This window comes from Microcebus murinus, unplaced genomic scaffold (genome assembly GCF_040939455.1).
Source record: "Microcebus murinus isolate Inina unplaced genomic scaffold, M.murinus_Inina_mat1.0 scaf006_hap2_Mmur4.0, whole genome shotgun sequence".
In the NCBI taxonomy this organism is placed as follows: Eukaryota; Metazoa; Chordata; class Mammalia; order Primates; family Cheirogaleidae; genus Microcebus; species Microcebus murinus.
The window spans coordinates 312,300-338,004 of NW_027438952.1; the positions used below are offsets into that span (position 1 = coordinate 312,300).

Here is a 25,705-nt window from a genome sequence, read left to right on the forward strand (position 1 = left end):
AATAGGCGAGGGAAGGCATAGGAGATTTCCACACCCAGCAAGGAAGACTTTCCCGAAATGGAAGAAAGAAACGAGCAAACAGAGACACCGGTAGCCCGCCCGGAAAAGAGTCTGCCCCTGAGAGAAAGCACCCTGACCAGGTTCACCCGTGGGTGGGTGGCGAGCCAGCGGCATTCAGAAGAGCGAGGCCCGCAGTCTGTGCGGAAGACACCTGCGCTCGGGTGTGTGTGGTGGCGCGATTCACAAGCAGCTCTAGATGTTAAACCAAGGAGAAGCCAGGGAGTTCCCAACGCCCCAGGTGTCCTCAGCCCACGACTGGCTGCTGTGGGAATGCGAAGCCCGGCTCCTTGTCTCAGAGCGGGGTTCCCAGGAGGATCAGGCTGAAGCTGGGACTTGGCCTCAAAGTGTCCCCTCGCATGGCCACCCCCTTCCCCTTCCTGCTCCTCTACTCCTGGTGCCCCTCCATCCAGGGGCCAGACCTTAAAGAGTCACCCCAAGAGAATCCTGGTCCCAAAGGAGCCTTCTGGGGGACCGGTGCTGAGAGAGGTTGTGGGCATGGCCCGCTGGGGCTCTGCCCGACCCAGGGCTGAGAGATGCCACCTCCCAGCTCTGGGTCCCTGCAGGAAGTGTTGGCAAGCACAGGGCCGGTCCTCCAAAGGCCCAGGTGCAGGGAGCCCAGGCCAAGCAGCCTGTGGAAGAAGCCACTTGCCGTGCCACCCCGGGAACAGGACTGCAGGCCCCGGCCCTTCCCACCTCCTCCTCCTCCTCCTCCTCCTCCTCCTCCCCCCCGCCCCGCCCCCACAGGGCACAGGGCTCAGAGACACCTCAGACTCTTGCTACCCAAAGTGCAAAGGGCATCAGTTGCTCCTCCAACCCCCCCCCCCTGGCCGAGCAGACCGCGTTGTCCAGCCAGCCCCCGGGCCTCCCTGGGGTGCCCAGCACAAAAGTGCAGACACCCACCGGACCCTCAGTCTCAGTTTTCGGAGGTTTTTGCCACTCTAAGGACCCGCAGGCCAGCTGGGCCTTCGGGCAGGACAGAGAGCCCCGGAATCCGACGTGGAGAGCTGCGTGTACGTCCCCATCAGGAGGCGGTCCCCACCTCCGCGGCTCTCCCCTTGCGGGGAGCCGCAGCCCAGCCGGCAGCCGCAGGGCCTCAGGGAAGACACCAGGCTGGGCCCCCGCGGCACAGCGGGGGCACGTCCCCCGCACTCACGCGACTTAGGGACGGCTGCTGGAGACTGCTGCGGCCACCCTGCTGCCGGGTTTCTGGAGGGCTTCCTGGAAGCAGCATCCACACCAAGCCCTTGGAAGGCCCAGGCGACGGAGGAGCCGGTCAGGCAGGGGCCGAGGACGGTGAGAGGCCGGGCGGGAAGGAGCGTGTCAGGCAGGGGCAGAGGACGGTGACCGGCCGGGCGGGGAGGAGCCGGTCAGGCGGGGGCCCAGGACAGTGACGGGCCTGGCCGGGGAGGAGTGCGTCAGGCAGGGGCAGAGGAGACGGGCTGGGTAAGGGTTAGGGTTACAGTTAGGGCACAATTCACAATCCCAAAGACGTGGAAGCGACCCGAGTGCCCATCCATCCAGGAGTGCATCAATAAAATGTGGCGCGTGGACACCACGGAGTGCCATTCGGCTGTGAGGAGCAGCGGTGAGAGGGCGCCTCTCGTGTTCTCCTGGCCAGAGCTGGAACCCGTTCCAGTAGGCCAGGTATCCCAAGAATGGACACACGAGCACCACGTGAGCGCGCTCACCAGCAAATTGGTACGAACGGATGGACGCCTAAGTGGACAGAGAGGAATCACCTTCATCGGGTGGGTGTCGGGCGGGCGGGTGGGGGGAGGGGAGGGGCATACACATCCATTAGGCATGGGGTGGGTGCGCACCGACTGGGGGATGGGCGCACTTGAAGCTCTGACCCGAGGGGGGAGGCTTGGAGAGGGCAAGGCACCCGACCTTAACATTGGTACCCCCACAATACGCTGGAACAACATGAGAGGTATATGAATAAGAACACAGGGGGGGCCGGGCGCGGTGGCTCACGCCTGTAATCCTAGCTCTCTGGGAGGCCGAGGCGGGCGGATTGCTCCAGGTCAGGAGTTCGAAACCAGCCTGAGCAAGAGCGAGACCCCGTCTCTACTAAAAATAGAAAGAAATTAATTGGCCAACTAATATATATAGAAAAACACAGCCGGGCGTGGTGGTGCATGCCTGTAGTCCCAACTACTCGGGAGGCTGAGGCAGCAGGATTGCTTGAGCCCGGAGATTGAGGTTGCTGTGAGCTAGGCTGACGCCATGGCACTCACTCTAGCCTGGGCAGCAAAACGAGACTCTGTCTCAAAAAAAAAAAAAAAAAAGAACACAGGGGGGAGGGCGGCACGGGCAACACATGTCACCTGAATACTTGTACTCCCATCATCTGCTTGAAAAGAGAGAGAAAAGAAAATGCAATCCTAGAGGTAAGAGACACTTTTTAAAAATAATGAATCCGAAGAGAAAAGTAAAAGGAGGCCTGTGGAGCAGGTCTGGGTGTGACTCCGGATCCCCCAACATCAGGTGCCACCACCAAAGATTCCTGCGTGTAGCCCATAGAACCCCAAAAGCAACGGGACGAGTTCTGGTCACATACTCCCTCAAAATGACATCCTGGCCTTCTTCTGGAACTCCCTCCCCTCTCAGACTCTCAAGGTTTCCTCCAGCGTGTCGGTTCCCACAGAGCAGACCTTTGGTCTGAGACCTGACAGTCCAGATGCCACGCATGCTGCCGCGTGGCCGCGGTGTCGCGGCTTGGGACAAGAGGAGGCCCCCCGGTGCGGGCTGGGGCGCCAGGCACCGCGCGGGCGCTGAGGGTGGGGGTGACCCCCACCCCGGGCCGCCGCCTCGCTCCCAGAAAGGGGACAGAACAAGAGGCAAGAAAAAAAAAAAAAAAAAAGCAGCAGCCTGTGGCACCCGGTATTCCCAGGCGGTCTCCCATCCAAGTACTAACCAGGCCCGACCCTGCTTAGCTTCCGAGACCAGACGAGATCGGGCGCGTTCAGGGTGGTGTGGCCCTAGACGGCGGAGGGCGCCCCTGCCCCGCTCGAGAAGCCGAGCCTCTCTGGGCTTCCCCGCCGCCGCCTCCCGCCCCAGGCCCCGCGCCGGGCCGGGCCGGGCCGGGCCGGGCCGGTTGAGTTCGCCGGCCGGGTCCCGCGGGCTCCCAGGGACGGGGGTGATGGGCGGGGCGGGGCGGGGCGGGGCGGGGTGGGGGGCTGTCTCTCTATACACACACACACACACTCACACTCACTCACACTCACACAAGATGCGCCTCCACGGCTGGACTCGCCAAGGTGGAGCCCTCCCAGCCCCCCTCGTCTCCTCGCCCGGCCTCCTTCACCTACCCGCTGCCCACCCCCAGCGCGTCGCTGCCGCTGACTGCGCACGCGCGGGACACTCGCCCTTTGACCCCAGCCAGGGGCCGCCCTCCCCCACAACCCCTTTCAGCTGTGCCCCCCCCTCGCCCTGTGGGTGGGCTGCCGCCTATTCCCCCGGGCCAGGGCTGGGGCACAGCCAGTGTATGGGGCGTCTCTCTCTGGGGATGTGTCCCATGGGTGGGGTGGGGTGGCGTGGTTTGGGGGGTGCTGAAGAAATCAGTCCCCTCCATCTCCTACCTCTGGAAAACGCCCAAGCCCGTGGAGAACTGCCGGCACCGCTTCGTGGGGGCCGGGACCCTCCTCCGTGTCCTCCTGTGGCCCAGTCCAAGGGGCCTGGGCCTGGCCGGGGCTGCATTGGACCCCGACCACCCTGGCGTGTGGACTCGCTAAAAATCGGCCATTAGATATTGGATTCCAGCTTCCTGGAGGTCATTTCACTAATGAGTGCACCGGAAAGAGTTTCCTAATCCATCTGTGAGGGTGGCAACTGAAAGAGAAATTTAAAGCTGACAGAATAGGCGAGGGAAGGCATAGGAGATTTCCACACCCAGCAAGGAAGACTTTCCCGAAATGGAAGAAAGAAACGAGCAAACAGAGACACCGGTAGCCCGCCCGGAAAAGAGTCTGCCCCTGAGAGAAAGCACCCTGACCAGGTTCACCCGTGGGTGGGTGGCGAGCCAGCGGCATTCAGAAGAGCGAGGCCCGCAGTCTGTGCGGAAGACACCTGCGCTCGGGTGTGTGTGGCGGCGCGATTCACAAGCAGCTCTAGACGTTAAACCAAGGAGAAGCCAGGGAGTTCCCAACGCCCCAGGTGTCCTCAGCCCACGACTGGCTGCTGTGGGAATGCGAAGCCCGGCTCCTTGTCTCAGAGCGGGGTTCCCAGGAGGATCAGGCTGAAGCTGGGACTTGGCCTCAAAGTGTCCCCTCGCATGGCCACCCCCTTCCCCTTCCTGCTCCTCTACTCCTGGTGCCCCTCCATCCAGGGGCCAGACCTTAAAGAGTCACCGCAAGAGAATCCTGGTCCCAAAGGAGCCTTCTGGGGGACCGGTGCTGAGAGAGGTTGTGGGCATGGCCCGCTGGGGCTCTGCCCGACCCAGGGCTGAGAGATGCCACCTCCCAGCTCTGGGTCCCTGCAGGAAGTGTTGGCAAGCACAGGGCCGGTCCTCCAAAGGCCCAGGTGCAGGGAGCCCAGGCCAAGCAGCCTGTGGAAGAAGCCACTTGCCGTGCCACCCCGGGAACAGGACTGCAGGCCCCGGCCCTTCCCACCTCCTCCTCCTCCTCCTCCTCCTCCTCCCCCCCGCCCCGCCCCCACAGGGCACAGGGCTCAGAGACACCTCAGACTCTTGCTACCCAAAGTGCAAAGGGCATCAGTTGCTCCTCCAACCCCCCCCCCTGGCCGAGCAGACCGCGTTGTCCAGCCAGCCCCCGGGCCTCCCTGGGGTGCCCAGCACAAAAGTGCAGACACCCACCGGACCCTCAGTCTCAGTTTTCGGAGGTTTTTGCCACTCTAAGGACCCGCAGGCCAGCTGGGCCTTCGGGCAGGACAGAGAGCCCCGGAATCCGACGTGGAGAGCTGCGTGTACGTCCCCATCAGGAGGCGGTCCCCACCTCCGCGGCTCTCCCCTTGCGGGGAGCCGCAGCCCAGCCGGCAGCCGCAGGGCCTCAGGGAAGACACCAGGCTGGGCCCCCGCGGCACAGCGGGGGCACGTCCCCCGCACTCACGCGACTTAGGGACGGCTGCTGGAGACTGCTGCGGCCACCCTGCTGCCGGGTTTCTGGAGGGCTTCCTGGAAGCAGCATCCACACCAAGCCCTTGGAAGGCCCAGGCGACGGAGGAGCCGGTCAGGCAGGGGCCGAGGACGGTGAGAGGCCGGGCGGGAAGGAGCGTGTCAGGCAGGGGCAGAGGACGGTGACCGGCCGGGCGGGGAGGAGCCGGTCAGGCGGGGGCCCAGGACAGTGACGGGCCTGGCCGGGGAGGAGTGCGTCAGGCAGGGGCAGAGGAGACGGGCTGGGTAAGGGTTAGGGTTACAGTTAGGGCACAATTCACAATCCCAAAGACGTGGAAGCGACCCGAGTGCCCATCCATCCAGGAGTGCATCAATAAAATGTGGCGCGTGGACACCACGGAGTGCCATTCGGCTGTGAGGAGCAGCGGTGAGAGGGCGCCTCTCGTGTTCTCCTGGCCAGAGCTGGAACCCGTTCCAGTAGGCCAGGTATCCCAAGAATGGACACACGAGCACCACGTGAGCGCGCTCACCAGCAAATTGGTACGAACGGATGGACGCCTAAGTGGACAGAGAGGAATCACCTTCATCGGGTGGGTGTCGGGCGGGCGGGTGGGGGGAGGGGAGGGGCATACACATCCATTAGGCATGGGGTGGGTGCGCACCGACTGGGGGATGGGCGCACTTGAAGCTCTGACCCGAGGGGGGAGGCTTGGAGAGGGCAAGGCACCCGACCTTAACATTGGTACCCCCACAATACGCTGGAACAACATGAGAGGTATATGAATAAGAACACAGGGGGGGCCGGGCGCGGTGGCTCACGCCTGTAATCCTAGCTCTCTGGGAGGCCGAGGCGGGCGGATTGCTCCAGGTCAGGAGTTCGAAACCAGCCTGAGCAAGAGCGAGACCCCGTCTCTACTAAAAATAGAAAGAAATTAATTGGCCAACTAATATATATAGAAAAACACAGCCGGGCGTGGTGGTGCATGCCTGTAGTCCCAACTACTCGGGAGGCTGAGGCAGCAGGATTGCTTGAGCCCGGAGATTGAGGTTGCTGTGAGCTAGGCTGACGCCATGGCACTCACTCTAGCCTGGGCAGCAAAACGAGACTCTGTCTCAAAAAAAAAAAAAAAAAAAAGAACACAGGGGGGAGGGCGGCACGGGCAACACATGTCACCTGAATACTTGTACTCCCATCATCTGCTTGAAAAGAGAGAGAAAAGAAAATGCAATCCTAGAGGTAAGAGACACTTTTTAAAAATAATGAATCCGAAGAGAAAAGTAAAAGGAGGCCTGTGGAGCAGGTCTGGGTGTGACTCCGGATCCCCCAACATCAGGTGCCACCACCAAAGATTCCTGCGTGTAGCCCATAGAACCCCAAAAGCAACGGGACGAGTTCTGGTCACATACTCCCTCAAAATGACATCCTGGCCTTCTTCTGGAACTCCCTCCCCTCTCAGACTCTCAAGGTTTCCTCCAGCGTGTCGGTTCCCACAGAGCAGACCTTTGGTCTGAGACCTGACAGTCCAGATGCCACGCATGCTGCCGCGTGGCCGCGGTGTCGCGGCTTGGGACAAGAGGAGGCCCCCCGGTGCGGGCTGGGGCGCCAGGCACCGCGCGGGCGCTGAGGGTGGGGGTGACCCCCACCCCGGGCCGCCGCCTCGCTCCCAGAAAGGGGACAGAACAAGAGGCAAGAAAAAAAAAAAAAAAAGCAGCAGCCTGTGGCACCCGGTATTCCCAGGCGGTCTCCCATCCAAGTACTAACCAGGCCCGACCCTGCTTAGCTTCCGAGACCAGACGAGATCGGGCGCGTTCAGGGTGGTGTGGCCCTAGACGGCGGCGGAGGGCGCCCCTGCCCCGCTCGAGAAGCCGAGCCTCTCTGGGCTTCCCCGCCGCCGCCTCCCGCCCCAGGCCCCGCGCCGGGCCGGGCCGGGCCGGGCCGGTTGAGTTCGCCGGCCGGGTCCCGCGGGCTCCCAGGGACGGGGGTGATGGGCGGGGCGGGGCGGGGCGGGGCGGGGTGGGGGGCTGTCTCTCTATACACAGACACACACACTCACACTCACTCACACTCACACAAGATGCGCCTCCACGGCTGGACTCGCCAAGGTGGAGCCCTCCCAGCCCCCCTCGTCTCCTCGCCCGGCCTCCTTCACCTACCCGCTGCCCACCCCCAGCGCGTGGCTGCCGCTGACTGCGCACGCGCGGGACGCTCGCCCTTTGACCCCAGCCAGGGGCCGCCCTCCCCCACAACCCCTTTCAGCTGTGCCCCCCCCTCGCCCTGTGGGTGGGCTGCCGCCTATTCCCCCGGGCCAGGGCTGGGGCACAGCCAGTGTATGGGGCGTCTCTCTCTGGGGATGTGTCCCATGGGTGGGGTGGGGTGGCGTGGTTTGGGGGGTGCTGAAGAAATCAGTCCCCTCCATCTCCTACCTCTGGAAAACGCCCAAGCCCGTGGAGAACTGCCGGCACCGCTTCGTGGGGGCCGGGACCCTCCTCCGTGTCCTCCTGTGGCCCAGTCCAAGGGGCCTGGGCCTGGCCGGGGCTGCATTGGACCCCGACCACCCTGGCGTGTGGACTCGCTAAAAATCGGCCATTAGATATTGGATTCCAGCTTCCTGGAGGTCATTTCACTAATGAGTGCACCGGAAAGAGTTTCCTAATCCATCTGTGAGGGTGGCAACTGAAAGAGAATTTTAAAGCTGACAGAATAGGCGAGGGAAGGCATAGGAGATTTCCACACCCAGCAAGGAAGACTTTCCCGAAATGGAAGAAAGAAACGAGCAAACAGAGACACCGGTAGCCCGCCCGGAAAAGAGTCTGCCCCTGAGAGAAAGCACCCTGACCAGGTTCACCCGTGGGTGGGTGGCGAGCTAGCGGCATTCAGAAGAGCGAGGCCCGCAGTCTGTGCGGAAGACACCTGCGCTCGGGTGTGTGTGGCGGCGCGATTCACAAGCAGCTCTAGACGTTAAACCAAGGAGAAGCCAGGGAGTTCCCAACGCCCCAGGTGTCCTCAGCCCACGACTGGCTGCTGTGGGAATGCGAAGCCCGGCTCCTTGTCTCAGAGCGGGGTTCCCAGGAGGATCAGGCTGAAGCTGGGACTTGGCCTCAAAGTGTCCCCTCGCATGGCCACCCCCTTCCCCTTCCTGCTCCTCTACTCCTGGTGCCCCTCCATCCAGGGGCCAGACCTTAAAGAGTCACCCCAAGAGAATCCTGGTCCCAAAGGAGCCTTCTGGGGGACCGGTGCTGAGAGAGGTTGTGGGCATGGCCCGCTGGGGCTCTGCCCGACCCAGGGCTGAGAGATGCCACCTCCCAGCTCTGGGTCCCTGCAGGAAGTGTTGGCAAGCACAGGGCCGGTCCTCCAAAGGCCCAGGTGCAGGGAGCCCAGGCCAAGCAGCCTGTGGAAGAAGCCACTTGCCGTGCCACCCCGGGAACAGGACTGCAGGCCCCGGCCCTTCCCACCTCCTCCTCCTCCTGCTCCTCCTCCTCCCCCCCGGCCCCCCCCCACAGGGCACAGGGCTCAGAGACACCTCAGACTCTTGCTACCCAAAGTGCAAAGGGCATCAGTTGCTCCTCCAACCCCCCCGCCCAGCAGACCACGTTGTCCAGCCAGCCCCCGGGCCTCCCTGGGGTGCCCAGCACAAAAGTGCAGACACCCACCGGACCCTCAATCTCAGTTTTCGGATGTTTTTGCCACTCTAAGGACCCGCAGGCCAGCTGGGCCTTCGGGCAGGACAGAGAGCCCCGGAATCCGACGTGGAGAGCTGCGTGTACGTCCCCATCAGGAGGCGGTCCCCACCTCCGCGGCTCTCCCCTTGCGGGGAGCGGCAGCCCAGCCGGCAGCCGCAGGGCCTCAGGGAAGACACCAGGCTGGGCCCCCGCGGCACAGCGGGGGCACGTCCCCCGCACTCACGCGACTTAGGGACGGCTGCTGGAGACTGCTGCGGCCACCCTGCTGCCGGGTTTCTGGAGGGCTTCCTGGAAGCAGCATCCACACCAAGCCCTTGGAAGGCCCAGGCGACGGAGGAGCCGGTCAGGCAGGGGCCGAGGACGGTGAGAGGCCGGGCGGGAAGGAGCGTGTCAGGCAGGGGCAGAGGATGGTGACCGGCCGGGCGGGGAGGAGCCGGTCAGGCGGGGGCCCAGGACAGTGACGGGTCTGGCCGGGGAGGAGTGCGTCAGGCAGGGGCAGAGGAGACGGGCTGGGTAAGGGTTAGGGTTACAGTTAGGGCACAATTCACAATCCCAAAGACGTGGAAGCGACCCGAGTGCCCATCCATCCAGGAGTGCATCAATAAAATGTGGCGCGTGGACACCACGGAGTGCCATTCGGCTGTGAGGAGCAGCGGTGAGAGGGCGCCTCTCGTGTTCTCCTGGCCAGAGCTGGAACCCGTTCCAGTAAGCCAGGTATCCCAAGAATGGACACACGAGCACCACGTGAGCACGCTCACCAGCAAATTGGTACGAACGGATGGACGCCTAAGTGGACAGAGAGGAGTCACCTTCATCGGGTGGGTGTCGGGCGGGTGGGGGGAGGGGAGGGGCATACACATCCATTAGGCATGGGGTGGGTGCGCACCGACTGGGGGATGGGCGCACTTGAAGCTCTGACCCGAGGGGGGAGGCTTGGAGAGGGCAAGGCACCCGACCTTAACATTGGTACCCCCACAATACGCTGGAACAACATGAGAGGTATATGAATAAGAACACAGGGGGGGCCGGGCGCGGTGGCTCACGCCTGTAATCCTAGCTCTCTGGGAGGCCGAGGCGGGCGGATTGCTCCAGGTCAGGAGTTCGAAACCAGCCTGAGCAAGAGCGAGACCCCGTCTCTACTAAAAATAGAAAGAAATTAATTGGCCAACTAATATATATAGAAAAACACAGCCGGGCGTGGTGGTGCATGCCTGTAGTCCCAACTACTCGGGAGGCTGAGGCAGCAGGATTGCTTGAGCCTGGAGATTGAGGTTGCTGTGAGCTAGGCTGACGCCATGGCACTCACTCTAGCCTGGGCAGCAAAACGAGACTCTGTCTCAAAAAAAAAAAAAAAAAAAAGAACACAGGGGGGAGGGGGGCACGGGCAACACATGTCACCTGAATACTTGTACTCCCATCATCTGCTTGAAAAGAGAGAGAAAAAAAAATGCAATCCTAGAGGTAAGAGACACTTTTTAAAAATAATGAATCCGAAGAGAAAAGTAAAAGGAGGCCTGTGGAGCAGGTCTGGGTGTGACTCCGGATCCCCCAACATCAGGTGCCACCACCAAAGATTCCTGCGTGTAGCCCATAGAACCCCAAAAGCAACGGGACGAGTTCTGGTCACATACTCCCTCAAAATGACATCCTGGCCTTCTTCTGGAACTCCCTCCCCTCTCAGACTCTCAAGGTTTCCTCCAGCGTGTCGGTTCCCACAGAGCAGACCTTTGGTCTGAGACCTGACAGTCCAGATGCCACGCATGCTGCCGCGTGGCGGCGGTGTCGCGGCTTGGGACAAGAGGAGGCCCCACGGTGCGGGCTGGGGCGCCAGGCACCGCGGGCGGGCGCTGAGGGTGGGGGTGACCCCCACCCCGGGCCGCCGCCGCGCTCCCAGAAAGGGGACAGAACAAGAGGCAAAAAAAAAAAAAAAAAGCAGCAGCCTGTGGCACCCGGTATTCCCAGGCGGTCTCCCATCCAAGTACTAACCAGGCCCAACCCTGCTTAGCTTCCGAGACCAGAGGAGATCGGGGGCGTTCAGGGTGGTGTGGCCCTAGACGGCGGCGGAGGGCGCCCCTGCCCCGCTCGAGAAGCCGAGCCTCTCTGGGCTTCCCCGCCGCCGCCTCCCGCCCCAGGCCCCGCGCCGGGCCGGGCCGGTTGAGTTCGCTGGCCGGGTCCCGCGGGCTCCCAGGGACGGGGGTGATGGGCGGGGCGGGGCGGGGCGGGGCGGGGTGGGGGGCTGTCTCTCTATACACACACACACACACTCACACTCACTCACACTCACACAAGATGCGCCTCCACGGCTGGACTCGCCAAGGTGGAGCCCTCCCAGCCCCCCTCGTCTCCTCGCCCGGCCTCCTTCACCTACCCGCTGCCCACCCCCAGCGCGTCGCTGCCTGCCGCTGACTGCGCACGCGCGGGACGCTCGCCCTTTGACCCCAGCCAGGGGCCGCCCTCCCCCACAACCCCTTTCCGCTGCGCCCCCCCCTCGCCCTGTGGGTGGGCTGCCGCCTATTCCCCCAGGCCAGGGCTGGGGCACAGCCAGTGTATGGGGCGTCTCTCTCTGGGGATGTGTCCCATGGGTGGGGTGGGGTGGCGTGGTTTGGGGGGCGCTGAAGAAATCAGTCCCCTCCATCTCCTACCTCTGGAAAACGCCCAAGCCCGTGGAGAACTGCCGGCACCGCTTCGTGGGGGCCGGGACCCTCCTCCGTGTCCTAGTCCAAGGGGCCTGGGCCTGGCCGGGGCTGCATTGGACCCCGACCACCCTGGCGTGTGGACTCGCTAAAAATCGGCCATTAGATATTGGATTCCAGCTTCCTGGAGGTCATTTCACTAATGAGTGCACCGGAAAGAGTTTCCTAATCCATCTGTGAGGGTGGCAACTGAAAGAGAATTTTAAAGCTGACAGAATAGGCGAGGGAAGGCATAGGAGATTTCCACACCCAGCAAGGAAGACTTTCCCGAAATGGAAGAAAGAAACGAGCAAACAGAGACACCGGTAGCCCGCCCGGAAAAGAGTCTGCCCCTGAGAGAAAGCACCCTGACCAGGTTCACCCGTGGGTGGGTGGCGAGCTAGCGGCATTCAGAAGAGCGAGGCCCGCAGTCTGTGCGGAAGACACCTGCGCTCGGGTGTGTGTGGCGGCGCGATTCACAAGCAGCTCTAGACGTTAAACCAAGGAGAAGCCAGGGAGTTCCCAACGCCCCAGGTGTCCTCAGCCCACGACTGGCTGCTGTGGGAATGCGAAGCCCGGCTCCTTGTCTCAGAGCGGGGTTCCCAGGAGGATCAGGCTGAAGCTGGGACTTGGCCTCAAAGTGTCCCCTCGCACGGCCACCCCCTTCCCCTTCCTGCTCCTCTACTCCTGGTGCCCCTCCATCCAGGGGCCAGACCTTAAAGAGTCACCGCAAGAGAATCCTGGTCCCAAAGGAGCCTTCTGGGGGACCGGTGCTGAGAGAGGTTGTGGGCATGGCCCGCTGGGGCTATGCCCGACCCAGGGCTGAGAGATGCCACCTCCCAGCTCTGGGTCCCTGCAGGAAGTGTTGGCAAGCACAGGGCCGGTCCTCCAAAGGCCCAGGTGCAGGGAGCCCAGGCCAAGCAGCCTGTGGAAGAAGCCACTTGCCGTGCCACCCCGGGAACAGGACTGCAGGCCCCGGCCCTTCCCACCTCCTCCTCCTCCTCCTCCTCCTCCTCCCCCCGCCCCGCCCCCACAGGGCACAGGGCTCAGAGACACCTCAGACTCTTGCTACCCAAAGTGCAAAGGGCATCAGTTGCTCCTCCAACCCCCCCCCCCGCCCAGCAGACCACGTTGTCCAGCCAGCCCCCGGGCCTCCCTGGGGTGCCCAGCACAAAAGTGCAGACACCCACGGGACCCTCAGTCTCAGTTTTCGGAGGTTTTTGCCACTCTAAGGACCCGCAGGCCAGCTGGGCCTTCGGGCAGGACAGAGAGCCCCGGAATCCGACGTGGAGAGCTGCGTGTACGTCCCCATCAGGAGGCGGTCCCCACCTCCGCGGCTCTCCCCTTGCGGGGAGCGGCAGCCCAGCCGGCAGCCGCAGGGCCTCAGGGAAGACACCAGGCTGGGCCCCCGCGGCACAGCGGGGGCACGTCCCCCGCACTCACGCGACTTAGGGACGGCTGCTGGAGACTGCTGCGGCCACCCTGCTGCCGGGTTTCTGGAGGGCTTCCTGGAAGCAGCATCCACACCAAGCCCTTGGAAGGCCCAGGCGACGGAGGAGCCGGTCAGGCAGGGGCCGAGGACGGTGAGAGGCCGGGCGGGAAGGAGCGTGTCAGGCAGGGGCAGAGGACGGTGACCGGCCGGGCGGGGAGGAGCCGGTCAGGCGGGGGCCCAGGACAGTGACGGGTCTGGCCGGGGAGGAGTGCGTCAGGCAGGGGCAGAGGAGACGGGGGCTGGGTAAGGGTTAGGGTTACAGTTAGGGCACAATTCACAATCCCAAAGACGTGGAAGCGACCCGAGTGCCCATCCATCCAGGAGTGCATCAATAAAATGTGGCGCGTGGACACCACGGAGTGCCATTCGGCTGTGAGGAGCAGCGGTGAGAGGGCGCCTCTCGTGTTCTCCTGGCCAGAGCTGGAACCCGTTGCAGTAAGCCAGGTATCCCAAGAATGGACACACGAGCACCACGTGAGCACGCTCACCAGCAAATTGGTACGAACGGATGGACGCCTAAGTGGACAGAGAGGAGTCACCTTCATCGGGTGGGTGTCGGGCGGGTGGGGGGAGGGGAGGGGCATACACATCCATTAGGCATGGGGTGGGTGCGCACCGACTGGGGGATGGGCGCACTTGAAGCTCTGACCCGAGGGGGGAGGCTTGGAGAGGGCAAGGCACCCGACCTTAACATTGGTACCCCCACAATACGCTGGAACAACATGAGAGGTATATGAATAAGAACACAGGGGGGGCTGGGCGCGGTGGCTCACGCCTGTAATCCTAGCTCTCTGGGAGGCCGAGGCGGGCGGATTGCTCCAGGTCAGGAGTTCGAAACCAGCCTGAGCAAGAGCGAGACCCCGTCTCTACTAAAAATAGAGAGAAATTAATTGGCCAACTAATATATATAGAAAAACACAGCCGGGCGTGGTGGTGCATGCCTGTAGTCCCAACTACTCGGGAGGCTGAGGCAGCAGGATTGCTTGAGCCCGGAGATTGAGGTTGCTGTGAGCTAGGCTGACGCCATGGCACTCACTCTAGCCTGGGCAGCAAAACGAGACTCTGTCTCAAAAAAAAAAAAAAAAGAACACAGGGGGGAGGGGGGCACGGGCAACACATGTCACCTGAATACTTGTACTCCCATCATCTGCTTGAAGAGAGAGAGAAAAGAAAATGCAATCCTAGAGGTAAGAGACACTTTTTAAAAATAATGAATCCGAAGAGAAAAGTAAAAGGAGGCCTGTGGAGCAGGTCTGGGTGTGACTCCGGATCCCCCAACATCAGGTGCCACCACCAAAGATTCCTGCGTGTAGCCCATAGAACCCCAAAAGCAACGGGACGAGTTCTGGTCACATACTCCCTCAAAATGACATCCTGGCCTTCTTCTGGAACTCCCTCCCCTCTCAGACTCTCAAGGTTTCCTCCAGCGTGTCGGTTCCCACAGAGCAGACCTTTGGTCTGAGACCTGACAGTCCAGATGCCACGCATGCTGCCGCGTGGCGGCGGTGTCGCGGCTTGGGACAAGAGGAGGCCCCACGGTGCGGGCTGGGGCGCCAGGCACCGCGGGCGGGCGCTGAGGGTGGGGGTGACCCCCACCCCGGGCCGCCGCCGCGCTCCCAGAAAGGGGACAGAACAAGAGGCAAAAAAAAAAAAAAAAAGCAGCAGCCTGTGGCACCCGGTATTCCCAGGCGGTCTCCCATCCAAGTACTAACCAGGCCCGACCCTGCTTAGCTTCCGAGACCAGACGAGATCGGGGGCGTTCAGGGTGGTGTGGCCCTAGACGGCGGCGGAGGGCGCCCCTGCCCCGCTCGAGAAGCCGAGCCTCTCTGGGCTTCCCCGCCGCCGCCTCCCGCCCCAGGCCCCGCGCCGGGCCGGGCCGTTTGAGTTCGCTGGCCGGGTCCCCCGGGCTCCCAGGGACGGGGGTGATGGGCGGGGCGGGGCGGGGCGGGGGGCTGTCTCTCTATACACACACACACACACTCACACTCACTCACACTCACACAAGATGCGCCTCCACGGCTGGACTCGCCAAGGTGGAGCCCTCCCAGCCCCCCTCGTCTCCTCGCCCGGCCTCCTTCACCTACCCGCTGCCCACCCCCAGCGCGTCGCTGCCTGCCGCTGACTGCGCACGCGCGGGACGCTCGCCCTTTGACCCCAGCCAGGGGCCGCCCTCCCCCACAACCCCTTTCAGCTGCGCCCCCCCCTCGCCCTGTGGGTGGGCTGCCGCCTATTCCCCCGGGCCAGGGCTGGGGCACAGCCAGTGTATGGGGCGTCTCTCTCTGGGGATGTGTCCCATGGGTGGGGTGGGGTGGCGTGGTTTGGGGGGCGCTGAAGAAATCAGTCCCCTCCATCTCCTACCTCTGGAAAACGCCCAAGCCCGTGGAGAACTGCCGGCACCGCTTCGTGGGGGCCGGGACCCTCCTCCGTGTCCTAGTCCAAGGGGCCTGGGCCTGGCCGGGGCTGCATTGGACCCCGACCACCCTGGCGTGTGGACTCGCTAAAAATCGGCCATTAGATATTGGATTCCAGCTTCCTGGAGGTCATTTCACTAATGAGTGCACCGGAAAGAGTTTCCTAATCCATCTGTGAGGGTGGCAACTGAAAGAGAATTTTAAAGCTGACAGAATAGGCGAGGGAAGGCATAGGAGATTTCCACACCCAGCAAGGAAGACTTTCCCGAAATGGAAGAAAGAAACGAGCAAACAGAGACACCGGTAGCCCGCCCGGAAAAGAGTCTGCCCCTGAGAGAAAGCACCCTGACCAGGTTCACCCGTGGGTGGGTGGCGAGCTAGCGGCATTCAGAAGAGCGAGGCCCGCAGTCTGTGCGGAAGACACCTGCGCTCGGGTGTGTGTGGCGGCGCGATTCACAAGCAGCTCTAGACGTTAAACCAAGGAGAAGCCAGGGAGTTCCCAACGCCCCAGGTGTCCTCAGCCCACGACTGGCTGCTGGGGGAATGCGAAGCCCGGCTCCTTGTCTCAGAGCGGGGTTCCCAGGAGGATCAGGCTGAAGCTGGGACTTGGCCTCAAAGTGTCCCCTCGCACGGCCACCCCCTTCCCCTTCCTGCTCCTCTACTCCTGGTGCCCCTCCATCCAGGGGCCAGACCTTAAAGAGTCACCGCAAGAGAATCCTGGTCCCAAAGGAGCCTTCTGGGGGACCGGTGCTGAGAGAGGTTGTGGGCATGGCCCGCTGGGGCTCTGCCCGACCCAGGGCTGAGAGATGCCACCTCCCAGCTCTGGGTCCCTGCAGGAAGTGTTGGCAAGCACAGGGCCGGTCCTCCAAAGGCCCAGGTGCAGGGAGCCCAGGCCAAGCAGCCTGTGGAAGAAGCCACTTGCCGTGCCACCCCGGGAACAGGACTGCAGGCCCCGGCCCTTCCCACCTCCTCCTCCTCCTGCTCCTCCTCCTCCCCCCCGGCCCCCCCCCACAGGGCACAGGGCTCAGAGACACCTCAGACTCTTGCTACCCAAAGTGCAAAGGGCATCAGTTGCTCCTCCAACCCCCCCGCCCAGCAGACCACGTTGTCCAGCCAGCCCCCGGGCCTCCCTGGGGTGCCCAGCACAAAAGTGCAGACACCCACCGGACCCTCAATCTCAGTTTTCGGATGTTTTTGCCACTCTAAGGACCCGCAGGCCAGCTGGGCCTTCGGGCAGGACAGAGAGCCCCGGAATCCGACGTGGAGAGCTGCGTGTACGTCCCCATCAGGAGGCAGTCCCCACCTCCGCGGCTCTCCCCTTGCGGGGAGCGGCAGCCCAGCCGGCAGCCGCAGGGCCTCAGGGAAGACACCAGGCTGGGCCCCCGCGGCACAGCGGGTTCACGTCCCCCGCACTCACGCGACTTAGGGACGGCTGCTGGAGACTGCTGCGGCCACCCTGCTGCCGGGTTTCTGGAGGGCTTCCTGGAAGCAGCATCCACACCAAGCCCTTGGAAGGCCCAGGCGACGGAGGAGCCGGTCAGGCAGGGGCAGAGGACGGTGACCGGCCGGGCGGGGAGGAGCCGGTCAGGCGGGGGCCCAGGACAGTGACGGGTCTGGCCGGGGAGGAGTGCGTCAGGCAGGGGCAGAGGAGACGGGGGCTGGGTAAGGGTTAGGGTGACAGTTAGGGCACAATTCACAATCCCAAAGACGTGGAAGCGACCCGAGTGCCCATCCATCCAGGAGTGCATCAATAAAATGTGGCGCGTGGACACCACGGAGTGCCATTCGGCTGTGAGGAGCAGCGGTGAGAGGGCGCCTCTCGTGTTCTCCTGGCCAGAGCTGGAACCCGTTCCAGTAAGCCAGGTATCCCAAGAATGGACACACGAGCACCACGTGAGCACGCTCACCAGCAAATTGGTACGAACGGATGGACGCCTAAGTGGACAGAGAGGAGTCACCTTCATCGGGTGGGTGTCGGGCGGGTGGGGGGAGGGGAGGGGCATACACATCCATTAGGCATGGGGTGGGTGCGCACCGACTGGGGGATGGGCGCACTTGAAGCTCTGACCCGAGGGGGGAGGCTTGGAGAGGGCAAGGCACCCGACCTTAACATTGGTACCCCCACAATACGCTGGAACAACATGAGAGGTATATGAATAAGAACACAGGGGGGGCTGGGCGCGGTGGCTCACGCCTGTAATCCTAGCTCTCTGGGAGGCCGAGGCGGGCGGATTGCTCCAGGTCAGGAGTTCGAAACCAGCCTGAGCAAGAGCGAGACCCCGTCTCTACTAAAAATAGAGAGAAATTAATTGGCCAACTAATATATATAGAAAAACACAGCCGGGCGTGGTGGTGCATGCCTGTAGTCCCAACTACTCGGGAGGCTGAGGCAGCAGGATTGCTTGAGCCCGGAGATTGAGGTTGCTGTGAGCTAGGCTGACGCCATGGCACTCACTCTAGCCTGGGCAGCAAAACGAGACTCTGTCTCAAAAAAAAAAAAAAAAGAACACAGGGGGGAGGGGGGCACGGGCAACACATGTCACCTGAATACTTGTACTCCCATCATCTGCTTGAAGAGAGAGAGAAAAGAAAATGCAATCCTAGAGGTAAGAGACACTTTTTAAAAATAATGAATCCGAAGAGAAAAGTAAAAGGAGGCCTGTGGAGCAGGTCTGGGTGTGACTCCGGATCCCCCAACATCAGGTGCCACCACCAAAGATTCCTGCGTGTAGCCCATAGAACCCCAAAAGCAACGGGACGAGTTCTGGTCACATACTCCCTCAAAATGACATCCTGGCCTTCTTCTGGAACTCCCTCCCCTCTCAGACTCTCAAGGTTTCCTCCAGCGTGTCGGTTCCCACAGAGCAGACCTTTCGTCTGAGACCTGACAGTCCAGATGCCACGCATGCTGCCGCGTGGCGGCGGTGTCGCGGCTTGGGACAAGAGGAGGCCCCACGGTGCGGGCTGGGGCGCCAGGCACCGCGGGCGGGCGCTGAGGGTGGGGGTGACCCCCACCCCGGGCCGCCGCCGCGCTCCCAGAAAGGGGACAGAACAAGAGGCAAAAAAAAAAAAAAAAAGCAGCAGCCTGTGGCACCCGGTATTCCCAGGCGGTCTCCCATCCAAGTACTAACCAGGCCCGACCCTGCTTAGCTTCCGAGACCAGACGAGATCGGGGGCGTTCAGGGTGGTGTGGCCCTAGACGGCGGCGGAGGGCGCCCCTGCCCCGCTCGAGAAGCCGAGCCTCTCTGGGCTTCCCCGCCGCCGCCTCCCGCCCCAGGCCCCGCGCCGGGCCGGGCCGGTTGAGTTCGCTGGCCGGGTCCCCCGGGCTCCCAGGGACGGGGGTGATGGGCGGGGCGGGGCGGGGCGGGGGGCTGTCTCTCTATACACACACACACACACTCACACTCACTCACACTCACACAAGATGCGCCTCCACGGCTGGACTCGCCAAGGTGGAGCCCTCCCAGCCCCCCTCCTCTCCTCGCCCGGCCTCCTTCACCTACCCGCTGCCCACCCCCAGCGCGTCGCTGCCTGCCGCTGACTGCGCACGCGCGGGACGCTCGCCCTTTGACCCCAGCCAGGGGCCGCCCTCCCCCACAACCCCTTTCAGCTGCGCCCCCCCCTCGCCCTGTGGGTGGGCTGCCGCCTATTCCCCCGGGCCAGGGCTGGGGCACAGCCAGTGTATGGGGCGTCTCTCTCTGGGGATGTGTCCCATGGGTGGGGTGGGGTGGCGTGGTTTGGGGGGCGCTGAAGAAATCAGTCCCCTCCATCTCCTACCTCTGGAAAACGCCCAAGCCCGTGGAGAACTGCCGGCACCGCTTCGTGGGGGCCGGGACCCTCCTCCGTGTCCTAGTCCAAGGGGCCTGGGCCTGGCCGGGGCTGCATTGGACCCCGACCACCCTGGCGTGTGGACTCGCTAAAAATCGGCCATTAGATATTGGATTCCAGCTTCCTGGAGGTCATTTCACTAATGAGTGCACCGGAAAGAGTTTCCTAATCCATCTGTGAGGGTGGCAACTGAAAGAGAATTTTAAAGCTGACAGAATAGGCGAGGGAAGGCATAGGAGATTTCCACACCCAGCAAGGAAGACTTTCCCGAAATGGAAGAAAGAAACGAGCAAACAGAGACACCGGTAGCCCGCCCGGAAAAGAGTCTGCCCCTGAGAGAAAGCACCCTGACCAGGTTCACCCGTGGGTGGGTGGCGAGCTAGCGGCATTCAGAAGAGCGAGGCCCGCAGTCTGTGCGGAAGACACCTGCGCTCGGGTGTGTGTGGCGGCGCGATTCACAAGCAGCTCTAGACGTTAAACCAAGGAGAAGCCAGGGAGTTCCCAACGCCCCAGGTGTCCTCAGCCCACGACTGGCTGCTGTGGGAATGCGAAGCCCGGCTCCTTGTCTCAGAGCGGGGTTCCCAGGAGGATCAGGCTGAAGCTGGGACTTGGCCTCAAAGTGTCCCCTCGCACGGCCACCCCCTTCCCCTTCCTGCTCCTCTACTCCTGGTGCCCCTCCATCCAGGGGCCAGACCTTAAAGAGTCACCGCAAGAGAATCCTGGTCCCAAAGGAGCCTTCTGGGGGACCGGTGCTGAGAGAGGTTGTGGGCATGGCCCGCTGGGGCTCTGCCCGACCCAGGGCTGAGAGATGCCACCTCCCAGCTCTGGGTCCCTGCAGGAAGTGTTGGCAAGCACAGGGCCGGTCCTCCAAAGGCCCAGGTGCAGGGAGCCCAGGCCAAGCAGCCTGTGGAAGAAGCCACTTGCCGTGCCACCCCGGGAACAGGACTGCAGGCCCCGGCCCTTCCCACCTCCTCCTCCTCCTCCTCCTCCTCCTCCCCCCGCCCCGCCCCCACAGGGCACAGGGCTCAGAGACACCTCAGACTCTTGCTACCCAAAGTGCAAAGGGCATCAGTTGCTCCTCCAACCCCCCCCCCCCGCCCAGCAGACCACGTTGTCCAGCCAGCCCCCGGGCCTCCCTGGGGTGCCCAGCACAAAAGTGCAGACACCCACGGGACCCTCAGTCTCAGTTTTCGGAGGTTTTTGCCACTCTAAGGACCCGCAGGCCAGCTGGGCCTTCGGGCAGGACAGAGAGCCCCGGAATCCGACGTGGAGAGCTGCGTGTACGTCCCCATCAGGAGGCGGTCCCCACCTCCGCGGCTCTCCCCTTGCGGGGAGCGGCAGCCCAGCCGGCAGCCGCAGGGCCTCAGGGAAGACACCAGGCTGGGCCCCCGCGGCACAGCGGGGGCACGTCCCCCGCACTCACGCGACTTAGGGACGGCTGCTGGAGACTGCTGCGGCCACCCTGCTGCCGGGTTTCTGGAGGGCTTCCTGGAAGCAGCATCCACACCAAGCCCTTGGAAGGCCCAGGCGACGGAGGAGCCGGTCAGGCAGGGGCCGAGGACGGTGAGAGGCCGGGCGGGAAGGAGCGTGTCAGGCAGGGGCAGAGGACGGTGACCGGCCGGGCGGGGAGGAGCCGGTCAGGCGGGGGCCCAGGACAGTGACGGGTCTGGCCGGGGAGGAGTGCGTCAGGCAGGGGCAGAGGAGACGGGGGCTGGGTAAGGGTTAGGGTGACAGTTAGGGCACAATTCACAATCCCAAAGACGTGGAAGCGACCCGAGTGCCCATCCATCCAGGAGTGCATCAATAAAATGTGGCGCGTGGACACCACGGAGTGCCATTCGGCTGTGAGGAGCAGCGGTGAGAGGGCGCCTCTCGTGTTCTCCTGGCCAGAGCTGGAACCCGTTGCAGTAAGCCAGGTATCCCAAGAATGGACACACGAGCACCACGTGAGCACGCTCACCAGCAAATTGGTACGAACGGATGGACGCCTAAGTGGACAGAGAGGAGTCACCTTCATCGGGTGGGTGTCGGGCGGGTGGGGGGAGGGGAGGGGCATACACATCCATTAGGCATGGGGTGGGTGCGCACCGACTGGGGGATGGGCGCACTTGAAGCTCTGACCCGAGGGGGGAGGCTTGGAGAGGGCAAGGCACCCGACCTTAACATTGGTACCCCCACAATACGCTGGAACAACATGAGAGGTATATGAATAAGAACACAGGGGGGGCTGGGCGCGGTGGCTCACGCCTGTAATCCTAGCTCTCTGGGAGGCCGAGGCGGGCGGATTGCTCCAGGTCAGGAGTTCGAAACCAGCCTGAGCAAGAGCGAGACCCCGTCTCTACTAAAAATAGAGAGAAATTAATTGGCCAACTAATATATATAGAAAAACACAGCCGGGCGTGGTGGTGCATGCCTGTAGTCCCAACTACTCGGGAGGCTGAGGCAGCAGGATTGCTTGAGCCCGGAGATTGAGGTTGCTGTGAGCTAGGCTGACGCCATGGCACTCACTCTAGCCTGGGCAGCAAAACGAGACTCTGTCTCAAAAAAAAAAAAAAAAGAACACAGGGGGGAGGGGGGCACGGGCAACACATGTCACCTGAATACTTGTACTCCCATCATCTGCTTGAAGAGAGAGAGAAAAGAAAATGCAATCCTAGAGGTAAGAGACACTTTTTAAAAATAATGAATCCGAAGAGAAAAGTAAAAGGAGGCCTGTGGAGCAGGTCTGGGTGTGACTCCGGATCCCCCAACATCAGGTGCCACCACCAAAGATTCCTGCGTGTAGCCCATAGAACCCCAAAAGCAACGGGACGAGTTCTGGTCACATACTCCCTCAAAATGACATCCTGGCCTTCTTCTGGAACTCCCTCCCCTCTCAGACTCTCAAGGTTTCCTCCAGCGTGTCGGTTCCCACAGAGCAGACCTTTGGTCTGAGACCTGACAGTCCAGATGCCACGCATGCTGCCGCGTGGCGGCGGTGTCGCGGCTTGGGACAAGAGGAGGCCCCACGGTGCGGGCTGGGGCGCCAGGCACCGCGGGCGGGCGCTGAGGGTGGGGGTGACCCCCACCCCGGGCCGCCGCCGCGCTCCCAGAAAGGGGACAGAACAAGAGGCAAAAAAAAAAAAAAAAAAGCAGCAGCCTGTGGCACCCGGTATTCCCAGGCGGTCTCCCATCCAAGTACTAACCAGGCCCGACCCTGCTTAGCTTCCGAGACCAGACGAGATCGGGGGCGTTCAGGGTGGTGTGGCCCTAGACGGCGGCGGAGGGCGCCCCTGCCCCGCTCGAGAAGCCGAGCCTCTCTGGGCTTCCCCGCCGCCGCCTCCCGCCCCAGGCCCCGCGCCGGGCCGGGCCGTTTGAGTTCGCTGGCCGGGTCCCCCGGGCTCCCAGGGACGGGGGTGATGGGCGGGGCGGGGCGGGGCGGGGGGCTGTCTCTCTATACACACACACACACACTCACACTCACTCACACTCACACAAGATGCGCCTCCACGGCTGGACTCGCCAAGGTGGAGCCCTCCCAGCCCCCCTCATCTCCTCGCCCGGCCTCCTTCACCTACCCGCTGCCCACCCCCAGCGCGTCGCTGCCTGCCGCTGACTGCGCACGCGTGGGACGCTCGCCCTTTGACCCCAGCCAGGGGCCGCCCTCCCCCACAACCCCTTTCAGCTGCGCCCCCCCCTCGCCCTGTGGGTGGGCTGCCGCCTATTCCCCCGGGCCAGGGCTGGGGCACAGCCAGTGTATGGGGCGTCTCTCTCTGGGGATGTGTCCCATGGGTGGGGTGGGGTGGCGTGGTTTGGGGGGCGCTGAAGAAATCAGTCCCCTCCATCTCCTACCTCTGGAAAACGCCCAAGCCCGTGGAGAACTGCCGGCACCGCTTCGTGGGGGCCGGGACCCTCCTCCGTGTCCTAGTCCAAGGGGCCTGGGCCTGGCCGGGGCTGCATTGGACCCCGACCACCCTGGCGTGTGGACTCGCTAAAAATCGGCCATTAGATATTGGATTCCAGCTTCCTGGAGGTCATTTCACTAATGAGTGCACCGGAAAGAGTTTCCTAATCCATCTGTGAGGGTGGCAACTGAAAGAGAATTTTAAAGCTGACAGAATAGGCGAGGGAAGGCATAGGAGATTTCCACACCCAGCAAGGAAGACTTTCCCGAAATGGAAGAAAGAAACGAGCAAACAGAGACACCGGTAGCCCGCCCGGAAAAGAGTCTGCCCCTGAGAGAAAGCACCCTGACCAGGTTCACCCGTGGGTGGGTGGCGAGCTAGCGGCATTCAGAAGAGCGAGGCCCGCAGTCTGTGCGGAAGACACCTGCGCTCGGGTGTGTGTGGCGGCGCGATTCACAAGCAGCTCTAGACGTTAAACCAAGGAGAAGCCAGGGAGTTCCCAACGCCCCAGGTGTCCTCAGCCCACGACTGGCTGCTGTGGGAATGCGAAGCCCGGCTCCTTGTCTCAGAGCGGGGTTCCCAGGAGGATCAGGCTGAAGCTGGGACTTGGCCTCAAAGTGTCCCCTCGCACGGCCACCCCCTTCCCCTTCCTGCTCCTCTACTCCTGGTGCCCCTCCATCCAGGGGCCAGACCTTAAAGAGTCACCGCAAGAGAATCCTGGTCCCAAAGGAGCCTTCTGGGGGACCGGTGCTGAGAGAGGTTGTGGGCATGGCCCGCTGGGGCTCTGCCCGACCCAGGGCTGAGAGATGCCACCTCCCAGCTCTGGGTCCCTGCAGGAAGTGTTGGCAAGCACAGGGCCGGTCCTCCAAAGGCCCAGGTGCAGGGAGCCCAGGCCAAGCAGCCTGTGGAAGAAGCCACTTGCCGTGCCACCCCGGGAACAGGACTGCAGGCCCCGGCCCTTCCCACCTCCTCCTCCTCCTGCTCCTCCTCCTCCCCCCCGGCCCCCCCCCACAGGGCACAGGGCTCAGAGACACCTCAGACTCTTGCTACCCAAAGTGCAAAGGGCATCAGTTGCTCCTCCAACCCCCCCGCCCAGCAGACCACGTTGTCCAGCCAGCCCCCGGGCCTCCCTGGGGTGCCCAGCACAAAAGTGCAGACACCCACCGGACCCTCAATCTCAGTTTTCGGATGTTTTTGCCACTCTAAGGACCCGCAGGCCAGCTGGGCCTTCGGGCAGGACAGAGAGCCCCGGAATCCGACGTGGAGAGCTGCGTGTACGTCCCCATCAGGAGGCAGTCCCCACCTCCGCGGCTCTCCCCTTGCGGGGAGCGGCAGCCCAGCCGGCAGCCGCAGGGCCTCAGGGAAGACACCAGGCTGGGCCCCCGCGGCACAGCGGGGGCACGTCCCCCGCACTCACGCGACTTAGGGACGGCTGCTGGAGACTGCTGCGGCCACCCTGCTGCCGGGTTTCTGGAGGGCTTCCTGGAAGCAGCATCCACACCAAGCCCTTGGAAGGCCCAGGCGACGGAGGAGCCGGTCAGGCAGGGGCCGAGGACGGTGAGAGGCCGGGCGGGAAGGAGCGTGTCAGGCAGGGGCAGAGGACGGTGACCGGCCGGGCGGGGAGGAGCCGGTCAGGCGGGGGCCCAGGACAGTGACGGGTCTGGCCGGGGAGGAGTGCGTCAGGCAGGGGCAGAGGAGACGGGGGCTGGGTAAGGGTTAGGGTGACAGTTAGGGCACAATTCACAATCCCAAAGACGTGGAAGCGACCCGAGTGCCCATCCATCCAGGAGTGCATCAATAAAATGTGGCGCGTGGACACCACGGAGTGCCATTCGGCTGTGAGGAGCAGCGGTGAGAGGGCGCCTCTCGTGTTCTCCTGGCCAGAGCTGGAACCCGTTGCAGTAAGCCAGGTATCCCAAGAATGGACACACGAGCACCACGTGAGCACGCTCACCAGCAAATTGGTACGAACGGATGGACGCCTAAGTGGACAGAGAGGAGTCACCTTCATCGGGTGGGTGTCGGGCGGGTGGGGGGAGGGGAGGGGCATACACATCCATTAGGCATGGGGTGGGTGCGCACCGACTGGGGGATGGGCGCACTTGAAGCTCTGACCCGAGGGGGGAGGCTTGGAGAGGGCAAGGCACCCGACCTTAACATTGGTACCCCCACAATACGCTGGAACAACATGAGAGGTATATGAATAAGAACACAGGGGGGGCTGGGCGCGGTGGCTCACGCCTGTAATCCTAGCTCTCTGGGAGGCCGAGGCGGGCGGATTGCTCCAGGTCAGGAGTTCGAAACCAGCCTGAGCAAGAGCGAGACCCCGTCTCTACTAAAAATAGAGAGAAATTAATTGGCCAACTAATATATATAGAAAAACACAGCCGGGCGTGGTGGTGCATGCCTGTAGTCCCAACTACTCGGGAGGCTGAGGCAGCAGGATTGCTTGAGCCCGGAGATTGAGGTTGCTGTGAGCTAGGCTGACGCCATGGCACTCACTCTAGCCTGGGCAGCAAAACGAGACTCTGTCTCAAAAAAAAAAAAAAAAGAACACAGGGGGGAGGGGGGCACGGGCAACACATGTCACCTGAATACTTGTA

General features: G+C 63.0%; 6 non-coding genes across 6 annotated transcripts; all 6 read right to left on the reverse strand.

Moving 5' to 3' along the window:
* Nucleotides 1-2,931: 2,931 nt before the first annotated feature.
* LOC142866421 (5S ribosomal RNA) lies at nucleotides 2,932-3,050 on the reverse strand. Its single transcript, XR_012916402.1, has one exon. It is a non-coding gene; the product is annotated as a 5S ribosomal RNA (ribosomal RNA).
* Nucleotides 3,051-6,847: 3,797 nt separating this feature from the next.
* On the reverse strand, nucleotides 6,848-6,966 carry LOC142866422 (5S ribosomal RNA). The gene has a single exon (XR_012916403.1). It is a non-coding gene; the product is annotated as a 5S ribosomal RNA (ribosomal RNA).
* Nucleotides 6,967-10,752: 3,786 nt separating this feature from the next.
* On the reverse strand, nucleotides 10,753-10,871 carry LOC142866514 (5S ribosomal RNA). Its single transcript, XR_012916495.1, has one exon. It is a non-coding gene; the product is annotated as a 5S ribosomal RNA (ribosomal RNA).
* A 3,771-nt stretch (nucleotides 10,872-14,642) lies between these two features.
* On the reverse strand, nucleotides 14,643-14,761 carry LOC142866448 (5S ribosomal RNA). The gene has a single exon (XR_012916429.1). It is a non-coding gene; the product is annotated as a 5S ribosomal RNA (ribosomal RNA).
* Nucleotides 14,762-18,472: 3,711 nt separating this feature from the next.
* On the reverse strand, nucleotides 18,473-18,591 carry LOC142866449 (5S ribosomal RNA). Its single transcript, XR_012916430.1, has one exon. It is a non-coding gene; the product is annotated as a 5S ribosomal RNA (ribosomal RNA).
* Nucleotides 18,592-22,354: 3,763 nt separating this feature from the next.
* Nucleotides 22,355-22,473, reverse strand: LOC142866450 (5S ribosomal RNA). The gene has a single exon (XR_012916431.1). It is a non-coding gene; the product is annotated as a 5S ribosomal RNA (ribosomal RNA).
* Between the last annotated feature and the right edge of the window lie 3,232 nt (nucleotides 22,474-25,705).